We start from the raw sequence: 19,688 nt of genomic DNA, 5'->3' as shown, positions 1-19,688 counted from the left end.
CTTCGAAGGATAAATCTCCAATTTTTATAGTTCCATTTCGTACAATATTCTGGTCACGAGACATAATCATATACTTTGTCTTTTCGGGATTTACTTCCAAACCGATCGCTTTACTTGCTTCAAGTAAAATTTCCGTGTTTTCCCTAATCGTTTGTGTATTTTCTCCTAACACATTCACGTCATCCGCATAGACAAGAAGCTGATGTAACCCGTTCAATTCCAAACCCTGCCTGTTATCCCGAACTTTCCTAATGGCATATTCTAAAGCGAAGTTAAAAAGTAAAGGTGATAGTGCATCTCCCTGCTTTAGCCCGCAGTGAATTGGAAAAGCATCAGATAGAAAATAATTTAGTGAAGAAAATTCTTTGACCACGAAAACTTTTCACGGGAATTCTAAGGTAGGTGTTATGTATAAAAGATTCACAATCAATGACACCATTAATAGCATTATTAAAGAAAGTGTAATCAAGATCCTGACGTCTCGAAAACAGAGTGGTACATTTAAAATATTTACTGGATAATTAATAGTTTAAAGAAGAGGAGTTGGGTACGAAGGAATAATAATAATAACAATAATCATAATAATAATAATAATTCTTTATTTATACTGGGAGAGTTAAGGCCATAGGGCCTTCTCTTACACTCTACCAGGTCACAAAGTATACAAGCAGTTAAAATTAACAAAAAGTTAAAGAACAGAATACTAACATATTACAAAAATTAATAATAATAGCATAATAAAATCGACACTAAACAACATGAAAATAATACCATAATAGAAAAAATAAAGTAAAATACATTGGAATATAGCAAAAGCAACTCATTTAGTACAAATGGTTAATATGGAAAACGTAAAGAAGACTATAACAAAATGGAATGTAATAAAATAATAATAAAAAAAGAAAATTAATAAAATTCACAATAAAAGGCTATGATAATAAATTCATCGGCTGTTAAAGAGAACAAAAAGGGGAAAGGAAGGAAAGAAACATATAGCCTATATTTTTACAAAATTATCGCAGCGAAAAGGGCTTATAACTGAAAGGAATCTGTATTGAAAAAGTGAAATTTTAATTTATTTTTGAAACTAGACAATGTCCTACAGTCTCTGAAATGTTGTGGTAGAGAGTTCCAGAGACGACCTGCAGAGACGGTGAAAGATGAAGAGTAGAAGGATGTTCTGTGTTTAGGAATGGAGAGTGTTATATGGTGTTGTGAGCGAGTATCTATTTCGTGATATGAGGACATAGTGTTCTGCCCAAGGGCAGGTCTTTCACTGCAAACCCAGCATTCTCCAGCATTCCTATTTTATGCCTCCTCATATGATCCATATATCTTAATATCGTCTATTATCTGATATCTTCTTCTGCCCCGAACTCTTATCCCGTTCACTATTTCTTCCAGTGCATCCTTCAGTAGGCAGTTTCTTCTCAACCAGTGATCCAGCCATTTCCTTTTCCTCTTCCTGATCAGATTCAGCATCATTCTTTCTTCATCCAATCCTTCCAACACAGCTTCGTTTCTTACTCTGTCCATTTTCACACGCTTCATCCTTCTCCATATCCACATTTCAAATGCTTCTATTCGCTTCTCTTCACTTCGTCGTAATGTCCAAGATTCTGCCTCCATACAATGCTACACTCCACACAAAGCACTTCGCTAGTCTTTTCCTTAAAGCCTTTCTCCAGAGGTCCGCAGAAGATGCTCCTTTTTCTATTAAAAGCTTTCTCTGCCATTGCTATCCTCCTTTTGACTTCTTGGCAGCAGCTCATGTTACTGCTTATAGTACACCCCATGTATTTGAAGCTGTCCATTTGCTCTACTGCCTCATTTAGAATTCGCAGTTTACCTTCTTTACTTTTCTTCCTATGACTATGCTCTTCGTCTTGTTGGCATTTATCTTCATCCCATACTGCTCACAGCTGTCATTTAGCTACAGTAACATATTTATTAGTATCATCTCCTCTTCTGCTAACAACGTCATATCATCAGCAAATATTACACATTTTATTCTTCTTCCTCTTACTATCACCCCTCCTATGTTCTGAAAACAGTTCTTTATTAAATCCTCCAAGTAGGTGTTGAAGAGGGTTGGTGATAAAGGGCATCCTTGTCGTACACCTCTCCCTATTTCACTTCCTTCTCCTGTCCTGACTTTGACTCGTTCATATATAGGTTACTGACTAGTCTCCTCTCTTTCCAATCGATGCCAATTTTTTTGGGATCCCCATCAGTTTATTCCAATCCATTCTGCCAAACGACTTTTCTATGTCCACAAATACTATACACACTTCTTTATTGTTCTCTAGATATTTTTCGCTGATTGTTCGCAGCAGTCCAATTGCATCTCTCGTATCTTTTCCCTTCCTGAAGCCAAACAGCTCGTCTTCCAACTGTTCTTCCATCTTAGAAAATAAACGTCGATTCAGTATTCGCAGAAGAATCTTCGCCGAGTGCGATATCAGACTGATAGTCTTGAACTCGCTACATTTCTTCGGTAATGGAAGCAACACTGTCTCCGTGAAATCTTCAGGCCAGTCACTTTACTCATATATTTCGTTGCATAATGATAGAATTTCCTTCTTGTCTTCAACCAAGCATTTCACTAATTCAATGGGGATTCCATAAACTTCTGTTGCCTTCCCATTTTTCATTTCCCTAAGCGCTAGTTCAACGTCTTCCTTTAAAATAGAAAATCCTTTTTCGTCTTCTGATACGCTGCTTCGTCTTCTATAACCAAGTCATCTGGACGATTCCTTGTCTCATATAACTCTTCTACATATTTCGGCCATCTGCTCAGTATTCCCGGTCTGTCTGTTATTTCATTTCCGATTTCATTCTTTATCAACCATACGGATTTGCTTTTCTTATTTGTGAAGTCCAAACATTTTACTTTACGGTACATTAAATCGTATTTTCCTTTTCTCTCTAGATCATACCTGCACAAACAGCGCTCAACGAGCGCGCGCGCTCTTTCGGAGCGGGAGAGCTGTGTTTACCGCTCGCCGAAACGGAGAGGAAGATACGTCAGAATGACGTAAACTTGCTATAGGTAGAGGAGAGGAAAACAACCGCTCAGCTATCTAGTGGAGTGCAGTGTGTAGGCCTATTCTCAGTAACTGTTTCACGTTGCTTACCTACTGCTACAGTACAGTATGGAGGAATCTAAAAGACGGAACATTACATTTAACGATTTACAGCTCGAACTTATTGATCTTCAATGTGACCTAAGGACTAAAGATCGTTCGAATAATACTACTAGTCTGGTTGAGTTTTACAAGACTAAATATTAGCAATAATATCCACGGCTACACAGGCTGGCTGTGAAAATGATTGCTATGTTTGGCTCAGCATTTATATTTGTGAGCAACTGTTTTCTATAATCAACTTTAATAAAGGCAGACATCGAACATCTGTAAGTGATGTTTCATTACGATCAGTAGGCTACTGTTCCTTTGAGCTGCCAACAGCATAAAACCTCGTTTTGGTGTACTGATAAATAAAAATATAACAAAATTATATTGTACATTTAAGTAGCTATAGAATTTCTATTATTTCTGTAAAATAAATATTTCTTGATTAATTAATAATAGTCCAAAATAGTTTTGCAAGCACTGAACGGGAATTCGTTTTATAAACACTCTTACTAGTACAGTACTGTATTTCCTTTTGTGTATATTTTGTACGAGATCACCCCTTCTTCCAGTCCACCCTTATACAGAGCGCAGCTATTATCTGCATTCCGCTCATGAGCTGTGAGCCGGCCCGGAGTGCGCAAACCTTGTGCAGGCCTGGTCTAAATCCTCTATTTGTTTACATTTCTCTTTCATCCAGTATTCATTCGCCTTATCAGTTTCTCTTCTTGTTCGTTGTTAAGTTTCCTGTAGTTTCTTCTACCTTCTTCTGTGTTGATGTTTTTCCATTTTCTCATTTCCTCCATCTACTCCAGCATTTTCCCTGTGACCCAAGGTTTCTTAATTCTCATACCTTCTGTGTATCCTATTGTTTTTCTGCTATCACGTGAAAAATCAACTTTGATACTAAATAAGTTCTCTTAAAACCACCAACACACCAACACCAGCACATACAAATAATATCTTCATTTATATACTTCAATAAACCTGATGACACGTAATAGGATGTCATCAAATTAGAGTAATCACCAACGTCAAACAACATTCTTTTCATAAGCCAACGATCTCTTGAATGATTGAAATTCATACCTAACTTATGATATATCTATTACGAAATCATCGTATACTCCACGACATCCATAACCAACGAGCATTCATTCAAATATCTCAACAAATCTGATTACACATAACAGCAATCTTCAACATAAAACAACATTAGTTCATTAGCGAACGTTTTTCAATGAAACACATACATAACACACGAACATCAGCTACGCAAACTATCTTATATCCTACGACAATCCTCAGCTAATGATTACTCTTAAAATATCTATTTTATCAATCATCATTATAAATTTTAAAATTTTAACATTATTGACAAATTTTAATCATAATTGTATATTTTATTTGTAACATGAGCTATATGTATAAAATATCCGTCCAATTCAATTTCAAAATCCAAAGATTATATCAATAATTATCCTGTATTATGTCATATTTTACATAAAGCTCATGAATCTCATGTATTGTATACATACATTGTTCTTTATTCTTTGTTATTTGCATAATTTACTATTATAGGTCCAGATTATATGTTTTTTGTTATATCTGAAGATGCCCCAAACGGCGAAAACGTTCATATATTTTATTAAATAGCAAATAAACATTTGCAAGTTGATATGTCTTAAGATTGAAAATTTATTATATACTTATTTAATAATTCGCCAGGCATATTGAAATATAAAAATGAATTGTAAACAACTTTGATACACCAGAAACAGAGTATTTGTCGGGGATTAAGTACCTATTTATGAGGGATTGAGAGCGAAATTAAGAATCTGAATATGTAACTCGTTATTAGCTAGGTATTTCCTTGGCCTGTCGGGAAAATTTCCGCAACTTGTAATGTTGTGGCTATCGAGAGCGCTGCTGGAAGGTGAGTGACCGATGCAGAACGAAATTGTCGCATCGCATTCTCTCCCAGGCTTCTGTTCAGGCGGCTGGCATCGAGATCTCGTTTACTTAGTGAGGAGGTCGGAATAAGCCAGGCCAATGCCGTGTATTAACATGACTTTTCATTTATATGGTATGGTGAGACATTTTAAGTCAAAACTCACGTTATAATAATAATAATAATAATAATAATAATAATAATAATAATAATAATAATAATAATAATAATGATAATAATAATAATAATAATAATAATAGTCATACCTAAATTAAATTAAATTATTAAACTCGATCACAATTATAACTTCAATTTGACTGCGCCCGTAAGAAATCGTTTAGCCTTTCCTTGAAAGTGGTTATTGTCTGACAGCCTCTAATCTTCTGAGGTAGAGAATTCCATTCACGGGGGACTGAGACAGTACAAGAGGATGAATAGTGGGATGTTCTATGGGCAGGAATTCCTAGGATTTGGCTGTCCTGTGACCTGGTGTTTAGATTGTGATTGGAGGATAAGTAGTTAAACCGGGAACGAAGATAATTTGGAGTAGAAATGTGGAGAACTCGAAACAGAAGAGACAGCGAATGAAGTGTTCTACGGTTACTAAGTTGCAGCCAGGATAAAGATTTGAACGAGGGTGTAATGTGGTCAAATTTGTGAGCATTACTGAAAATACAAACATATTTGCCAAAACATGAAACGTTACCAAACTAAGAAACATTACTAAAGTTTTACAAAGTGATGGCTTTACCAGGTTTACTGTATGGATGCGATAACTAAGTTTTTAGGAAGAAAGACGAGAGAAGAATTGAGGCTGTTGAAATGAAATTTTTGAGGTTTGTGGCTGGTTGTACACTTGATAAAAAGAGAAGTGAAGACATTAGATCCGAATTAAAAATAAACAATATTATAGATATAATAAGAAGACATCAAAACAATTGGAGAGAGCATATACAGCGTATGCCAGAAACATCACTTACCAGAACATTAATACAATCACGACCCTCGTGGGAGAAGAAACCCAGGAAGACCCTAAAAAAGATAGCGGGATCAGTTTTGATTGGAGTGGAATGGACCTTATGGTCCATACCATAATGCAGATGATGACGATTAAACATATTTATCTAAAATTTGACTCAAATATTTCTTCTGTTATAAAAATAAACTACATAACTTTTGGTACTCATCAATAATACTATAATACCATAATAATACCATCCCATCGCACCTTATTCATCCTCTTTCACAATAGCCCTGCAAAGACTCTGGAATTCGTTACCTGCTAGCATCAGGGACTGTCGAAATAAAATTGAATTGAAACGCAAACTTACTAGGCACTTCATCACTATACAATTTTGTTATTCAAGGTTTAATTTGTAATTCAGTAAATACAAAAATATTCTTTGTTCTTAACTTCTGTGATAAATTGTCTAGCTTTCATTATTCAGGTAAACTTGTCGTAGTTTAATTTTTATTGTAATTGTAAATTTAATATTAATTGTAATTTTATTCTTCATATTATAGTTTTAATCCCCTGGCAGAGGGGCAGAGAAGGTCTGACGGCCTTATCTCTACCAGGTTAAATAAATAAATACTACTAAATACTAAATACTACTAATAGCCAAGTATTAGTTGCTGTTGGTTTTATTAAAGTTGCAGTGATTAAAAAAATATTTTATCTACAGATTCTCAAGTTTAAATGTATATTGATTGTCCCTGAACAATTAATTCAAGGACAGTAGCAAAATTACATTCTACAGAGATCTGCAAGTCTGTCAAGGAAGGACAAAATTAGAAATTATGTTGTAAGAGTAAAAATGAAAGTGCAAGGTTCGCTTGTAGAGTATAGCGGAAGCTCTTAAGTTCGACATCCTATAGTTCAACTGCTTACATAGGAAAATTATACACGCCCCTATACGGGCACTAAGAAATGGGTTTGCAATTTGAATGGAAATTCATCCTGTGTCTTGTAGTGATAATTTGTTAAAGGAAAACAGAATATTTTATTGATTAGGACATCCATATTGATCACTAATTTTAAAATAATGAACTCTTCTTTTTCTATTTGAGAATTGTGTCGTTTGTGAGACGGAACTGTCGAAACCCACTGTGGTACTAGAATCGCATACACAAGTCTCGGGGCGGGCAGGAAATGCAAGTACAGTACTGTATTCGTTGATGGATAACCAATAAGAATTTGTATTCATTTCACCTGCCACACCCACTACCCTTATTGGTCAGAACTTTCAATTCTGTTCAGTCGAACTTAGGAGGGTCCACTGTATATCAAAACAAAGCAATTAAGATTGTTCGGTCATATGAAGAGGATGACAGAAGATAGATTGCCGAAGAAGGTGTATGAATGGATGGAATCCAATAAGGACAAAGGAAGAGGGAAAGGTCATAACTGACATGGACATAAGGAATAATTAGAAGAATGTGAGAAAGGGGTTTGCAAGATGGGGCGTGGGAGAATAGAAAACGATTGAGAAAGGTTATAGAATGCTGAAAATGGGTACACCAATATGTCTTAGAACATTGTAAAACCTTAAAATAAATAGGCCTAAATAAATAAAATTCTGTATGCACGAAATCAGCCACTAATCTACATTAATCTGCTTTGGATTTCTAAAGTTACCAGCGAATAGGGATTATAAAGAATGGACACTGAGCGAATTTTCCTGTGTTTGGTTTCTCTGTGCGCCGGCGTTTAGTTCCACTTTCAAGCGCTAGAGGTTAGTGTAATCGAGCATACGCTAAGATAATAATTGAGTACAATAGAACCTCTATTATCCGTCACCCTTTTAACCGATTGATGGATTATCCGACTGACTTTCTCTCTGGCTCTTTTTTTTTATGTATAAAAAATATGCAGTACTGTAACTTACGCACATTATATTAGTACAAATTTTTTCTACAGAGTGTTTTCTTTACAAACCTTCACCCTTATACAGTATGGTCTACTCTTAAAGGGGCCGTACTGTCTAACTTCTATGCAAATTGTTTTCTACAGGTGTCAAAAGAAAACGTGTTGTACTACGAAAAAAGTACAAGTAATTGAATGGTTTGGAAAAAGAGAAACTGTGGTTCATCTCGCATCAGAATACGAAATAGGAATTACAACTGTGTACGATTTAATGAAAAAAATATATATATAAAGTGTATAAAGTATGTAAATCTACAACATGAGACCTGTAGGCCTACTATTCCTATCTTTTCACAGACAACCGTCATTAGGAGTTTTGTCGTTGAAAATCAGACTTAAATTAGTGAACGTCTGATCCGTTATCTAGAATGTTAAAACAGAAGACCACGGAGGAAATTACGAAACTGTATTAATCTATGCACTTAATTTATGAAAGCCTTATATGGTACGGATTATCCGATTTTTTCGATTAACCGTTCACTCCACCCCCCTCATTACCACGGATAATAGAGATTCTACTGTATAGAGTTGAGACACTGGATCCAAACATCGCCTACCTTATTGCATAATCCAGTAACGATTTGCTTCAATTAAATTCAAGTTAACAGCTTTTCCTTATTTCTCAGTGACGAAGTAGTTGTAATAATAATTTTTTATATTTCAGATAGAATAAATTATATTATAAAATTAAGTATCAAATTCGTTTAATATTTGTATATAAAATAATGTATATGGTTTTACTTATCATAAGAGTTTTGTTTTTCCATTTTCAGTGCTATCAAGTCATTACATATTTCAATTGTTGTTGGGGTCAACGTCTCAACTTTCATTATAAAGGAACTCTAGAGTTAATGACGGATTTATTATTTTATGGCTCCAATTTATTTTATTTGAGTACATAATGTACCTAGATGTATTAATTATATGTGTTATATTTCCGCTGTGTCGACTGCTAGCTGGTGTGATGTCAGCGCCAACTCTAGGGGGAAAGCAGAATCTCACGCTCTAGCTGGCTTGAAGGTCATTGAAATCAGTCCGGCTACATCAAAGGTACCGACGCGAAGTGTCCATACTTAATTACCTATACGCTGGTGTTACCATCTAATTCAAATAGTTATCATTTGTTGATTTTCGATATTTCATTATATTTATTGTGGATAATTAGCCTGGGCGCTCGACAACCATAAATATGATTTATTGTGATAATAAAAAAGACGTAAATAACAGAGTGGTGGACAAAATGCGTGAAGAGTGTAGTACTCGCTTTTTATAACATTTGCGCAACACTAATCGCAAGACCGCAGTAAGTAACATTACGGAAAGACGAAGAGGGTTACGCTAATAAATCTGTGTTACTGTACAGTGGACGGAATCGATTGGTAAAAATTGCAACTTCCATAATAGGATGAAGTGAAAATGTGATATAGGTTATCAGATGTGCCCGTTTCCAGTGGAATGTCCCCAAACAAAATTAGTTCTCAGAATTTCCTCCAATTTAGTAATTTGTTCCAGATATCACAGGCTTCTCAGTCTCTTGGTATGTGAACATTCTGGTAATCTTGAACAATATGTATTATGAATCATGGAACGTGCAAGAAATGCAGTTGCAGAGGAAGGCAATACTGTAAACCAGATAAACAAAATTCCAAGATACAAAACACACTATTGTCGAAACGTAATGGACAAGGAATGTAAGTAAATACAATACAATACAGTGCAAAAACACTACATTAAGGGGTTAGGTACAGCTTACAGCAGTAAAATTTTGGAAATATTCAACATTTTTTCCTCCATTACTGCCTCTTGTACTGTAGAATAATGAAAATTAGTATGTGTAAAACACTGTCCTTCTGCTATATGAAAAAAAAATTTTTACTATTAAAAAAAATTATTTACATTTTTTTTTTCAAAATTCAGTTCACACATAACTCAAAAACTATCCAACATTCTGTGATGAAATTTTTTGTGTGTATTTATGCGTGTGATATCTAGAATATGATGCAAGATCACTTCTCTACCTTTGATGTATTGTCTGATAAAAAATAAATTAATTTAAAAAAATGGTCAAGTATCAGTATTTCCTATTACACAAAATAAAAAAGAAATATTATTTATTAAGGAATATAGTTGCTTTTATAATCCAGTCTGCTGTCAAAAAATCTGAAAGTTAGAATTTATAAAACAGTTATATTACCGGTTGTTCTTTAAGGTTGTGAAACTTGGACTCTCACTTTGAGAGAGGAACATAGGTTAAGGGTGTTTGAGAATAAGGTGCTTAGGAAAATATTTGGTGCTAAGAGGGATGAAGTTACAGGAGAATGGAGAAAGTTACACAACACAGAACTGCACGCATTGTATTCTTTACCTGACATAATTAGGAACATTAAATCCAGACGTTTGAGATGGGCAGGGTATGTAGCACGTATGGGCGAATCCAGAAATGCATATAGAGTGTTAGTTGGGAGGCCGGAGGGAAAATGACCTGTAGGGAGGCCTAGACGTATATGGGAAGATAACATTAAAATGGATTTGAGAGAGGTGGGATATGATGATATAGAATTGATTAATCTTGCTCAGGATAGGGACCAATGGCGGACTTATATGAGAGCGGTAATGAACCTGCGGGTTCCTTAAAAGCCAGTAGCTAAGTAAAGTAAAAAGGAATATAGTTGAAAGATCATGATATTGTAAATATGAGTTTCAGCAATAAAATAAAAAAAGAGAGAACGTGAAAAGTTAACAAGTTTTTTAGTTATGAGGGAAAAGCTTCATCACTGCACAGTGAACTGTCAACATTTTGAATTTTGAAAAAAAAAATACATAAATATATTTTTTTAAATCGTAAAAATATTTTTTTTAATATAGTATAAGGCCATTCTTTTATACATACAAATTTTCATTATTGTACAAGATACAGTAATGGAGAAAAAAAATGTTGAATATTTCCAAAACTTTTACTGCTATAAGCTGTACCTAACCCCTTAATGTGATGAGGACGTGTAGGAAAAATTCCTCTTGTTGTAACACTAATGGAGATCCGTGATGATTGCTCATCTGCAATAAGAGAATTATAGCTGCTGAAAGAAAAGAGATTCCATCGAAGAACTTTGACATCAATAATTTATAAAATAAGTCAAGATCTCATCCCGGCATTTATCATCCACAGAAAAAACAAAGGCAGGATGAGTTATCGTAGTACTAATGAAAGCCATTTGGCTTAATGCGTGACTAATGAATTCTCGAAAATCACCAAATCAGCCCTTACGAAGGATTTCTCACGTTATTAACATGAAATATAAGTTTACAATCACCACATCAATTCAAAGCATTTATCTAATTTTCTCATTTATATTGCCGCTTGTAAATTTGGTCCTTCGCTACAAGAAAATATTGATAGATGAGAAGAAGATTGTTATTTATTGGTTCCCTTTTGACTTGTCTATTACTTAATAGTACATTATGCAACGAGCCTATAATGGTAGTAATTAAAACGCGAGTATGTTTATGAAACGAGCGCAAGCGAGTTTCATAATTTTTATACGAGCGTCTTAATTACCATTATAGGCAAGTTTCATACGACTTTTTATGCTCGACCATATTTATAACTTGAATTTATTCATAAGTATTCATGTTATCCTTATGTGACTGGGGAGCTGAATTGACCCTGTGCAATACCTCGTAAATTGTGAGATGTGCGCAGACGCGAAAGTATTGATTTTCTTCCGAGGAACTAATGTCATTGACCATGATATAATCTAGAGAGTAAAATGAACATTAATCTTGATATAACATTGAAATTGATTTAGACATTGAAAAACGAGATGACAAATTGAATTTATTTGAATATTACTTACAATTAACGCTAATTATTATAGTAACAGAACATGACCTTCTGCGACAGTATTGGATTTCCAGCCTCCGTGACGTTTCGCTAGTTGTCTTTCGATTGCATATCCGAGAATAATCGATACTTGCGCTTTCATATTGCTACAATGGCGTATTCTGATTGGTTGAAGAACTGAACTTTAATGAATAGGTGTACTTTAATAAGGTCCATTAAAGGGCTGTTACCAGGTGTATAATTAATACATTTCGGCATGGTCAAGCATAATAGTACATTATGCAACGAGCCTATAATGAAGGTAATTAAGAAGCGAGTATGGATATTTATGAAACGAGCGCAAGCGAGTTTCATAATTTTCATATGAGCTTCTTAATTACCATTATAGGCGAGTTTCATACGACTTTTTATGCTCGACCATATTTCTAACTTGATATTATTAATTTTTGAGCAATGTCCCGTATGTTGTGAGATGTGCGCAGACGCGAAAGTATTGATTTTTTCCGAGGAACAGATGTCCACATTGACCTTGCTAGGCCATAAGAACCTACAGAGATAACATTGAAATTAAATTAGACAATGAAAAACGAGATGGCAAATTGAATTCATTTGAATATTATTTACAATTAACGCTAATTATTATAGTAACAGAACATAACCTTCTGCGACAGTATTGGATTTCCAGCCTCCGTGACTTTTCGCTAATTCTCTTTCGATTGCATATCCGAGAATAATCGATACTTGCGGTTTTATAACGGTAGAAAGCTGACCTGTCATTGGCTGAACAGTTGTAACCTGAGTCATCATTGGCTGAAAGACCTGACCTTTAATGAGTAGGTGTACTTTAATGACATGCATTAAAGGTCTGCTACCAGGTGTATAATTACTACATTTCGGCATGGTCGAGCATAAAATATCTTAAGAAAACACTACGTTTCGAAATTTATATACACCCTTGTCACTAAGCAAAGAAAGCGAACAACCTTATTCTTATCAATTTCTTTCCCTTTTCTTCCTGGTGGCTGGTGGCGGTGTGATGGTAGATCCAACCTTGGAAACGCAGTTCTTTTTAAATACATTTTACGGGTAAGGACTCAAGTCGGTAGCTGTCTCGAAAGGAAAGCCACCTACAGACAAAGATTCTGTGCACTAGTCAACGCCAATGTGACCAACAGCATCAGTGCATTCCTTTTGTTGAATTTAACAGTGCATGTTCCATTTATCATGGTGACCGTTGTCAAACACAAAGGATAGGGAAAGTAATTTAAAAGCCAATTTCTCGTTTCTCTGTAAAAACATTCGGTGGTTCGAAAGTCTGTAAACAGTTCAAATTTCGTTCTACTCTGTTCTTAGTAGTGAATATACGTTATAGGAAATAAAATTGCGCCATAAATTATTTGAATTAATACAATTCACGTACAGTATAAGTCAGTAACGTTCTCAAGTTATTCAACCTTGTTTTATTTTCGCAAGGTAGCTCCCTATGTTCTTTTTCTGTGTAATAGATTAAGAAAACTTATTTACTATTTTCTCATCCTACGAAATTACTTGACTGTCCATACTTTACGACTGATTTATCTCGCATTAGTATAAGATATATTACAATACGGCATTATAGGATGGGGTAGTGCTTATAGTACCTCCCTCATGGGAATAACTCTGCTACAGAAAAGAATAATAAAAATATGCCTTAATAAACCTCTTGATTATCCTTCAGAGCTGCTGTATTCAGAATTTAAAGTATTTGACTTCCATCAAACTTATAACAATGTATTACTGAATTTCGTACATAAAAACCGAAACATATTTAATTTATGTTCGCATAAAAATAAAACCAAAAGATCAGACAACATATGCTTGACAGTTCCTAAATCTACTACAACTATAGCATATAATCACAGTAGCAACTTCGGTCCAAGGCTTTGTAACATGATAATAGATAAATTCCCAAACATACAATTTGCTAATGCTCCTTATTTCAAAAAATATATTAAAATTGCTCTTAACAGAGAAAATTTAAAGTTCAATTATTGTGATATTTGTGTTTTTTTCTTTTTTTTATTACTTTTCATTCTGTTATTCAATAAAATTTCTTAACATTAACTTATGTGGAATGCCCCGTTTGCACGAATATGTAACTTACTCTTTCTGGGGGTGCTAGAGAGTTCTTATATATAAAAAAAATCGATATGTTTCTTTGTTCTGGCAATAAAGTATTATTATTATTATTATTATTATTATTATTATTATTATTATTATATTATTATTGTTATTATTATTATTATTATTATTATTATTATTATTATTATTATTATTATTATTATTATTATTATAGGACAGCACTGCTATATTAAATTTTAGGCCTATTACATTATATTATATTATATTATATTATATTATACTATATTATATTTTATGCTCGACCATGCCGAAATGTAGTAATTATACACCTGGTAGCAGCCCTTTAATGGACCTCATTAAAGTACACCTATTCATTAAAGTTCAGGTGTTCCACGAATCAGAAAACATCATTGTAGCAATATGAAAGCGCAAGTATCGATTATTCTCGGATATGCAATCGAAAGACAACTAGCGAAACGTCACGGAGGCTGGAAATCAAATACTGTCGCAGAAGGTTATGTTCTGTTACTATAATAATTAACGCTAATTGTAAATAATATTCAAATAAATTCAATTTGTCATCTCGTTTTTCAATGTCTAAATCAATTTCAAGATAATATCAAGATTAATGTTCATTTTACTCTCTAGATTATATCAAGGTCAATGACATTTGTTTCTCGGTAAAAATCAATACTTTCGTGTCTGCGCACATCTCACAATTTACGAGATATTGCACAAGGTCAGTTCCGCTTCCCAGTCAGATAAGAATAACATGAGTACTTTCAAGTTAGAAATATGGTCGAACATAAAAAGTCCTATGAAACTTGCTTATAATGGTAATTAAGACGCTCGTATGAAAATTATGAAACTCGCTTGCGCTCGTTTCATAAACATACTCGCGTATTAATTACTATCATTATAGGCCCGTTGCATAATGTACTAATATATTATATTATATTATATTATTGCACCGGTGTAGCTCAGAGGTTTCTGCGTAGGCCACTGATCCGAAGTTGCGCTTGTACTGATGATTATATAGTTGTTTTCTGTAAGTTTTTTCCGAACTGTAAGACGAATATCAGGTCATCATAATGCGAATCTCAGTCTTCATATACAATCTAGCTATCACAAATTCCATCGGCACTAAATAACATTACAGACAGAAAAATAGCATATCGATGGAATAAATACGTTTATGCTCGACCATGCCCGAAATGTAGTAATTATACACCTGGTAGCAGCCCTTTAATGGACCTCATTATAGTACACCTATTCATTAAAGTTCAGGTGTTCCACCAATCAGAAAATACCGTTGTAGCAATATGAAAGCGCAAGTATCGATTATTCACGGATATGCAATCGAAAGACAACTAGCGCGAGATTAGATTAATAATTAGCGCGAGATTCGATTAATAATTAGTGTTAATTGTAAATAATATTCAAATAAATTCAATTTGTCATCTCGTTTTTCAATGTCTAATTCAATTTCAAGGTTATATCAAGATTAATGTTTATTTTACTCTCTAGATTATATCAAGGTCAATGTCGACATTGGTTTCTCAGAAAAAATCAATACTTTGGCGTCTGCGCACATCTCACAATTTACGAGGTATTGCACAAGGTCAGTTCCGCTCCTCAGTCGGATAAGAATAACATGAATACTTATGAATAATTTGAAGTTAGAAATATGGTCGAGCATAACAAGTCGTATGAAACTTGACTATAATGGCAATTAAGACGCGAGTATGTTTATGAAACGAGCGCAAGCGAGTTTCATAATTTTCATACGAGCATCTTAATTACTAGCATTATAGGCTCGCTGCATAATGTACTATTCAATGCAGCATTTAATAATATGAAGATAAATGAATCGAAGCAGGAAGAATGTACTGTAATGTGGAATCCACTGGAAACGCAACACAACCTTGTTTATACCTCCTCCGCGTGTCTTGTCCGACAGACTTATGCGACTCACATGTCGGTGTTTAATGAAGGAAGACATTTACGTCACTGCTCAAACATTACAAAGATCTGAACCTATTTCCAACATTGCTGTCCGAATCAGACGAAATGAAGCACGTGTTATTTACGCGTCATTCTTCAAGGTACATGTGACGCTCATGACGCACCTCGTCTCCATGACGACCGGCGCGTATATAAATGCCGGAGTCGTGTTGCCGGTGGTGTGTGCGTCGGGGGACGTCGCACGGCAAGTAAGTCCGATTGCATGACTTACAGGGGAAAATATTTTGTTGTTATTTGAATGCTTTCGTTGTTCAGGACTTTTTATTTGTACCTTGTATTGTGTACTAGTGGTGTTTATGAAATTTGTTTGATTCTTCTGTTTCTCAGGCATGTCACGCTTATCGGGATTTGTTCCTTTGAATTTTTAAAGTAACTTTACACGATAGAAAATTACAAAGGAAGATCACTTTTACATGAAATCAGATTTTAATACCCAAACAATCTACAGTGTATTAGTAGAGTTCGTTTTGGATCGGCGTAAGTTGGGCCCAGAATGGGTTGGAAAATTGAGTTTATGCAAATCTAGTCTTTCAGGTAAGGCTCCCTGTAAAGCAGATTTGAATAATTTCAAGAGAAAAAATTGTTCCGAGGCCGGGTATCGATCCCGGGACCTCTGGTTGAACGTACCAGCGCTCTTTCCAACTGAGCTACCCGGGAACTCCACCCGACACCGTCTCAACTTTTCCCTCTATATCCACACAACTCGCGTGGGTTGACGAAGCGCCAGAGACCCACATCGAGTGCACACATTCTCTGTGTGGCTTGGAATTGTGGTTTTCTGTTAACGTACACAGTGACGTATATATTATGCAAATCTAGTCTTTCAAGTAAGGCTCCCTGTAAAGCAGATTTGAATAATTTCAAGGGAAAAATTGTTCCGGGGCCGGGTATCGATCCCGGGATCTCTGGTTGAACGTTCCAGCGCTCTTTCCAACTGAGCTACCCGGGAACTCCAAAATTGAGTTTATTTATTTATTTATTTATTTATTTATTTATTTATTTATTTATTTATTTATTTATTTATTTATTTATTTATTTATTTAATACTTTACACTTGAGCTACATTAGGCATTGCAGCCCGAAAGAGCAGAAGCTCGTGCTCGGGCGCAGTTCAGATCAGTTAGGCCTATACAAAATATATCACAAAATTAAGAGAGTTCATTGAGCACAATAACATTAATAAATGGTAAAATACATACAGCATATAACAATAGGATCTATATACAAGTAGAAAATACTAAAGTACATAAATATTAGAGTATCAATTTTTAACTCAATTAACTTAAAAAATTAAATAATTAATCTGATTTGTTTCTTAAATCTATGTGTGTTAAGTGTACTTAGCTCAGGGTAAGCTCTAATTAATTCATTATATATTTTGGGTCCAAAATTTCTGCTGTGTTTTAATCCAGCAGTTGTGTGGCTTTTGGAAGTATTTAGAAAGAAATTGTAGTTTTGCCTCGTATGGTATTCGTGAGGATCGAATTTAAATTTATTGTGGTTTTTATGGAAGTAAATCAGCAATGTTTGTTTATAAATTTGTTCTAGATTTGATACACCAAATTCCTGAAAAATTAATTTTGTTGGGTAATCAAAATGTTTATATAGACAAATTTTGATAATTATTTTTGGAGCAAATTTAAAGGATGGAGAGTCGAGAAAGTATTTCTAATAATCCAAGAACATACTTTATATTACGTCTTCGGGAATGAATGTCTGTATAATAGTATCATTAGAAATTAAATAAAGAATACGAAAACTTTAATTTATTCAAATAATAATAAAAATACAGGCTACAGGGTCCCTCATATAAGACGCTTCTTTCACATAGCAATCATAATGGAATTTTGCTGTTATATACCTCGCCCATTTCCCACGAAATTAGCCTCCTCTCCCATAGTAGTAACTTTACTTACTTCTTTGCTTACAGATGGTTGTTTTAGGAACCCAGAGGATCATTGCCGCCCTCAAATAAGCCCGTCATCAATCCAAATCCTGAGCAAGATTAATCCAGTTCCTATCATCACATCACACCTCTCTCAAATCCATTTTAATATTATCCTCCCATACACGTCTTGCTTACCCAAAGGTCTTTTCCCCCAGGTATTTCAACTAACACTCTACAGAGTGTTAAAAATAACGTTTACAACGCTTCAGGGATGATAGAGGAGGTAAAACCAAACATTTTTTTAAGTGACAAATCTTTAGCAGATGCACCGTTTTGCCGCAAGATGGTCTGAAGGGTAGATTTATTTATTTATTTTTTTATTTATTTATTATTTTGCTAATAATTGTAACATAAAATATAATATATGCAGAAAAACTTTAGCTCGCCCCTGAAAGAGTAGAACTCGTGCTCAGAGGCGGATTCCTGAATTGAAATTAATAATTATTAAATACAATTTGTCAATTGATGGCTTGACTTCCGTCACAACACACACTGGTTAGTTCTGTTTGTACTGCTATGCCTGCAACAAGTTAAAAGGGTCCCTAACAGTCTCCATGGTGGTAATTATTTCGTATTTCTTCGCAACGTCCTACCAGAACTTTTAGAATATATCTCATTGAACATCAGAGAACGAATATGGTTTCAGCATGACGGTGCTCCTCCACACTTTGATCGTCATGTCAGGAACCACCTAAATGCTACATTCCCCGATCGTTGGATTGGCAGGGGTGGGCCGGTACCGTGGCCACCTCGATCACCGGACCTAACCCACTGGATTTCTTTTTGTGGGGAGACATGAAACGTCTTGTGTGTGAGATACCGATCGATAGGGCAGAAAACTTAGTTGCTCGCGTTGTTGAAACTGCACATGTTATTCGAGACAATGTTAGCCTGTTTGAGCGTCGCAGACACTCCATAGTACGAAGGTACCAGTTGTGCAATGCCTTCAATGGACGGCAGTTTGAACACCACCTCTAAAACGACAATTGGTCTCGTTCCTTATGGATTACACTAACACTTACGTACACAATAAACGGCGCATCTGCCAAAGTTTTGTCACTTACAAAAGATGTTTGTTTTTACCTCCTTCATCATCCCTGAAACGTTGTAAACGTTACTTTTTAACACCCTGAATATGGGTAGAAAGGAGAGCACTCTCTACATCTGTCGAGGGTAAATCTGTGTGTGTACAGAATCTATCTACCCCAAAAAACGTGTATGCAAGACATACCAAAAGCCAGAACAAATCAAACCTAATCTGACACAGATCTCTGACCTTACGAAATCTCGCTTATTTATTTTTTCAGATAATGTAGATTTGTAACATCTTTCAGTTTCATTTCATCATGAAACAACGCACGCAATGCGTATCAGAGTCAGTCCCGTGTTTGCGATGTAGCGAGATCGAAGTTTCAATATTCTTCTTCTTCTTCTTCTTCTTCTTCTTCTTCTTCTTCTTCTTCTTCTTCTTCTTCTTCTTCTTCTTCTTCCCTAATTGTGCCACTATCGCAGTGTTAGGAGATTGCCTCGGACCCACTTCTTGTATTTGTCCCTGTCTTTGGCTAGACTGATTTCAGTTAATTTTCTCTCAGGACAAAATATTAAAGGGAGAGGATGGTATTTTTTTAAACTTTTTTCCTATTTGGTGTAAATTATTAATTTTTTGAATGTAGAGAGCTCATAGCTGTGGCAAGTCAAACAAATAAAAATATTTTGAAATAATATATATATATATATATATT

At 34.8% G+C, this 19,688-nt stretch overlaps 1 long non-coding RNA gene across 2 annotated transcripts in view; it reads left to right on the top strand.

Annotated features, from left to right (window-relative positions):
* Nucleotides 1-16,164: 16,164 nt before the first annotated feature.
* The window catches only part of LOC138702323 (uncharacterized), a 187,352-nt gene continuing 183,828 nt past the window's right edge, over nucleotides 16,165-19,688 (top strand). For both annotated transcript variants that reach the window (XR_011332835.1, XR_011332834.1), the window contains exon 1: nucleotides 16,165-16,186. This is a non-coding gene — a long non-coding RNA (uncharacterized lncRNA). The remainder of the gene's footprint in view (nucleotides 16,187-19,688) is intronic.

Source organism: Periplaneta americana, chromosome 6 (assembly GCF_040183065.1).
Source record: "Periplaneta americana isolate PAMFEO1 chromosome 6, P.americana_PAMFEO1_priV1, whole genome shotgun sequence".
Taxonomy (NCBI): Eukaryota; Metazoa; Arthropoda; class Insecta; order Blattodea; family Blattidae; genus Periplaneta; species Periplaneta americana.
The sequence above is the reverse complement of the archived record's forward strand: the minus strand, read 5'-3'. Positions and strand labels throughout refer to the sequence as shown.